Source organism: Emydura macquarii, unplaced genomic scaffold, assembly GCF_026122565.2.
Source record: "Emydura macquarii macquarii isolate MOO-44397 ecotype Brisbane River unplaced genomic scaffold, CSIRO-AGI_Emac_v2 contig_3258, whole genome shotgun sequence".
In the NCBI taxonomy this organism is placed as follows: domain Eukaryota; kingdom Metazoa; phylum Chordata; order Testudines; family Chelidae; genus Emydura; species Emydura macquarii.
In genome coordinates, this window is record NW_027133395.1 from 53,923 (window position 1) to 59,922 (window position 6,000).

Consider the following 6,000-nt stretch of genomic DNA (forward strand, 5'->3'; position numbering starts at 1 on the left):
CCCCTTCAAGTCATGCAGGCCATGCGGACGGACTATCGGCTTGAACACTGGGTGCTCCTTGATCTAGACTTTGCTCACCCCACCTTGCAAAAGAAAGTGGGCTAGCACCAGGGATGCTTTCACTCTTCAAATGTATGCATGTCCCCGTGCTTGGGTGGGCTTTTTACCCAGTGCCTTTGGAACCATGGCTATTTCTCCTCTTTCCACCAGCTGGGTTTAATCCTGTTGGGAGAAATCTTCTCGCCGACTCCCAGAAGCAGCATGTTGAGTGGGAATGGTAAGAGGGCGCGCCACGGGGCTGGCCCTGCTTTCCTACCTACCGCCTTCTGATTTTGGCGGCAGAGCCTCAGCAGCTTTCCCACACGCTGGTCTGCGGATGGCCTGCAGGGAGTGTTTGGCAAGCCAGGAGGTGGGGAGCAGACCAGCCCGTGGTCCTTGTAGTGGTCCTTAGGCCACAGGTAGCCATGGCCTTCCCTGCCTTTTGCCCCACCCTCGTTTGCGGTGCAGCTTTTAAGCCTTCCCTTGGAGCTGTCAGATCCAGCCACTCCTGCTCTAGGTGCTCAGGGGTGGTAAGGTGTGCTGGGCTGCAGCCTGGGTCTCTTGCTCTCTCCAGCCTTCCCCTGATTATTAAGTCTCGCCCTGGCACTCCTTCCGTTAAACAACGTGCGGGGAAGAGGAAACAAAAGCATGGTGGCAAGTGCAAGAGCCAAAGATTGCAGGCATCAGATGAAGGAGGCGATCCAATCGAGCTGTATGTGCACACACATGTGGTTCCTCTTCATATGGTAGGGCAGTTTGTGACAGAGGTGGTGTCCTAACAGGTTTCACTGCAATATCTTTCCCTTACAACACCAATGCCAAGTGGGCAAAGCGAGCATTAGGTACTGCCCATCCTTTACCCTATTGGACAACAAAAACTGAAGGGGTGTGTGGATGAGTGTAATATGATGGAGCTGAGGCCAATTAGAAAAGAAAAATGTTGAATGGTTGAGTTCACGGCCAACAAGTATCTCTGGTATCTCTGTGTTTGGAGTGTTCAATACAGGAGCCTTCACAATGGACTGTTTCAACTGGGATACTACTTCCGTGTGTTGCTCAGTCCATTCCCACTGAACATTCTTCCTCAACAGTTGGTACAAAGGACCTGAAATGGAAGCAAAATTGTGAATGAATCCCTGTGGTAACCAATTAAACCCAAAAAGGATCTTAAAGCTTTTGTGTGCTGTGGTAGGGGCAACATTTGTATTGCCTCCACTTTCTGTTGTGCTCTGATTCGACCCCATTTTGTCAAAGTGAGACCTAAGAAAGCGACTCAAGTAGTCCTTAACTGTGCCTTGATTACAGGATTACACTTCAAGCCTGCTTCCTTTAGAATCTGAAGTAGCTCCTCAAGTCTTTCCAGGTGCTCCTTCTTAGTACAAGCTGCTAAACAATTTCATCTACATAATGGAACAAAAAAGTTAGTTTAGAAAATCACGACAGTACCCACCTCATTTGCGCATGAAACAATGCCGGGGAATTTCTGTATCCCTGGGCAAATGATTCCAGGTATACTGGACCCCCTGGAAACTACATGCAAATCGGTACAGGGAAATAAGGGCTAATGGTAACCTCTAAAAGCTGTTACTGATATCGAGGACAGTAAACCATGCTGCTTCTGGATCAAAGGACTTGAGAAGGTCTGGCATCTTGGCCACTGCAGGGGCACAAGTAGGTGTCACTTCATTAAGACATCTGTAATCAATCGTGAGATGCCAGTAACCATCTGGTTTCCTAACAGGCCAAACAGGGTAATTGGCAATGGAAGCACATCTACGTAGTACTCCCTGTGTTAGTAAAGACTTAATAGTCTTTTCTATATATGGTTTGGCTTGATCTGGGTATGGATAATATTTCAGGGCTGGTACATCTCCTCCTTCTCCAACAATAGTGACTGCCATACAGCCACAATCATGTTTCAGTGTAGCAAAAGCATCTGCGTGCTTGTGAAGCAAAGCTTGTAACTCAGGTTGGTCTCTGTGGTTAGCCATTATTTTGTTCAGGTTATAGCCTTCTGGTTCTGATTCCTACACTGGAGACACCATGCCACATTCAGGCACGATCACCGGTGGGTAGTCATTTGCCTGCTCTGTAAGATACAACAACTGATTAACCAAGTCAATATTCTGCAGACAAGTAGTCCACGGCCATCCACAGCCTTCCACAAGTAGTCCACAGCGGTCTAATAGAGCTTCCAATTCACTGATTCGGTCAAAAGCCGACCACGATCTGTTCTATACTCATCCAGCAATCTTACACTGGCAGCTCCCCGTTTTTGCCAGGAACAAATTTTCTCATCTGCTTCCTGCACCTGATACTGACTTCTGGCTCTAACATTTTCTCCAACTCCTGACCTTTTTTAACAATTACTAACTGGTCTTCTGAAACTTCACTTAGCCGATTTGTTAGCTTCCAGTTAGTCTTCTCTTTCTCCTCCAAAGTTTGCTGGGGTTGTCTAAGTAACTCTATTTTCTTAGTCAGTTTCTGCCCAAGTGCACTACAAGCCATCAACAAACACTGTACAGCAATTCCTTCCACCTCTTTAGCCTTCCTTTTCTTTTGCTCTACTTCCAGATAAAAAAACCTGATTCACAAAAATCCCATGGATTCCTATGTTGAGAGATAATTTCATTGTCTCGTTGTTATCCTAAGCCTCCTCTGTGTTCCTTAATGTATTTTCTGGCAAAGTTTTCCAAAGCCGTACTGCAGGCAATGCCCACAGACTCTACTGCTCTTACTTCACTCATCTTCACACTAAATAAGCTAATTCAAACTCCAAAATAAAGAACTTAAACTCTAAATTCAAACTCTAAAACTTAAACTTTATAAAACTCTGTTGGTTAGCCTAATGTCTAATTCTATAGTCATAGCCACTACATTCTAAACTTTAAAATCTCTAATTCTAAATCTGAAGGCGTCCCTTCAATAACAAGAAAAAAGAAATAACACTCCTGACCGCTCTCAACTATTACTTCAGTTACTTCAGACAAGTCCCAAGAAAAAAACAACAGAAGGGTGGAGGTGAATTCCCTTCTCTTCCTTCAATGGTAATGTGCTCTTAGCTGATCAAGAGGTCTTTACCCAGGTGGGACCTATCAAACAGCAGGGGTAAGTTGGTGATAGATGGATCTGGGCGCAGCCCACGAGAATTGTAGGGACTGAAAATACTGCGGCCTTTCTGGCAGCTTCAACAAAACAAAAATCAGCTCCCCTGCCAACTCAAAGTGTGAGTCACCAGGCCCCAGTGCTACTGCAATTACTTATACTTCTGCTATCTCAATATCAATACTCCTTCTACATTCCAAAGCCCCTTAAATGCGTGTATTACATTAAACATGACAACTTTCTCTTGCAAGATTAATTGGTACTCATAAACAGATGCTATAGTGCAGTGAAGAACTGGAAACACTTCTGGGACCATTGCCAAGACATAGTCAAAGGAAATCAAGTTTCCAGTGTTTTAAGGCAGCCTAACAGACTCATACACAGACAGCCTTTTTGGTCTCTCTTTTGCTTTGTAGCTCAATTTAGCTCAGGTGAGTCTCCCAGGTGCCTAGAAACACCACACATTCCTAAAAGAATTCCTGTCACACACTCCTCCAGCCTCCTGCATGGCTCGCCAGTCTGTTGCCTGATATTGAGGTATTTAGTCATTTGAATGGGGTTATAGGTTCGCCAGTTGATTTGATCATAAGATAATGAGGTTCTTGTGCTGGAATCTGGCTCCAGAAGAGTTTTATAGGGATGCCTGGGGTGCACGACAGGAATGCTCACACTGAAAACTGAATCTGTATAATTTTATGAGCTTTTATTAAGAAAACATAAACAGATAAACAAATGACTGATTAAAAGAAAATAAATAATCACATGGATAGGATTACAGTCTTATTATAAAGACACATGTGAAAGATATATTTACATGGTATGCTTTGCAATAATATACTAACACCCTCCCTGATGACCTGTTTGAGAGAGATGTCCAGTTCCTCAACTCTTGAGTAGAGGGGTGAAGATCTAGGCAATGCCTGAGAGCTGTGATCTATTAGGCTAAGACTAACACTACAAATAATACTAAGTATAAACTAAGAACAAAAGTTCTTAACACTGTAGTCTGATTTTGGGTGTATTAGTTATTTAATAGGGTTATAGGCTCGCCAATTGATCTGATCAGAAGATAATGAGGTTCTTGTCCCTGAACCAGGCTCCAGAAGAGTTTTATAGGGACCTCGGGGTGCACAACAGGAAGATTCTTAGTGATAACCAAATTTGTATAATTTTATAAGCTTTTATTAAAATAACATAAAATGATAGACAAATGACTGATATAGAGAAAATGAACAATCAAATGGATAATGGCTAATACAATCTTAATTTTAGAGACTCATATGGTATATATATTTCTACGATATGCTTTGGATTAATATACTCACACCCTTCCCTGATGACCTGGTTGAGAGAGATGTTTGGTTCCTCAACTCTTGAGTAGAGGGGTGGAGTAGGTAATTCTTGAGAGCTAAGAACTATAAGACTAAGACTAACACTACAAATAATTCTAAGTATAAATGAAGAAGAAAAATCTTAACACTAACTAAGAAACTTCAAGCAGGAGTAGCTGACGATTGATCGCCCCAAATAGCACGATCTGCCCCTTCTTATACCCCAAGAATATGGGTCCTCCTTCTAAGTTCAAACTTGGATTTACCACCCCCAAACTATTGGGGTACACATATTCTATAGGCTGGCAGGTTCATGCATATTAATGACATATCCACATCCTTTCCAGATGGTTCCAGATAGTCTGTTCATCTCATCTTTGTTATTTTTGGCCCCTTGTGGGTTCTGTGGTGTACTTGTAAAGTTCTCTTGGGGCGTAACCTGTGACAGCCCCCTCCCCTGTTTTGATGCCTCCTGACTTATCTAGGGTAAAGGTTATGACTATATATGTCTTATCCTTTTTATACATCAACACTTATCTAGGCCAAAGGTCCTGAATATATGTATGCTAACTGCGTAGCTGTCATACAGGATGTGGCCTGTAAGGTACCTTGCATTACAGCAAAATATATAAATTTATAACTCTATTATAATCAAACAATCATACTTAAATCTATAAGAAAAAAAAATTATATAATGCAAGCAAGCAGGCTAGTCCTATGGCTACAACAGACTAAATAAAAGAAGTTTCAAAAAGGAAGAGCTGACGATTGCATCCAAGTAACATGGTTTCCCTTCTTATGCCCTGAACAGCATGAGTCCTCCTCCAAAGTCCAAATTTGGCTTCTTCACCCTCAAATTATTAGGGTACACTTATCCTATAGGCTGGCAGTTCGTTCATATAAAGGACATATCCATATCCTTCTCCAGATGGTTCCAGACGGTTCACTTATCTCACCTTTGTTATTTCTGGCCCTTTTTGTGGGTGTAAAATCCCTGTCACCATCTCCCCTTTTCTCTCCAGTCACGGGCCCTTTTGCTCATATCTGCCATGGAGTTTGGCCCATTTTCTCCCTCCTTCTCCAGTGTCCATTTTAAATCTCATCCAATTTGGGATATTCATCCCCCTTCCACCCTGCAAGCCCCCCCCCCCCCTTTGACCTGCAGCAAATTCTTCCTGTTCAGATGGGAAATTGCTGCCCTGAGTCGTTCCTCAGGACCACCTCAACTAGGAAAGGGGTTAGTGCGTACAGTTTGCAGAGCCCTGATTTGCTGCTGTCTCTGGGGTGGGACGGTGTGGAGTGGCCATTCTCTGCCAGGAACGAGGCGTAGAAGGAAAAAGAGGAGGAAGTGTCCCCAGTGGAGACTGCCCAGCCTCAGATTACCCGCTCCCAGCTGCTGCCCCCACAACTGCCCAAGGCAGCTCCCAACATCTGCCGGTCACCTGCCCCCCACTGCTGCCCCTTTGCCAGTGCCAGGGAGTCTCCTTGCTCCATCCCCCTCACTTGCCCTCTTAAAGCAGTTCTG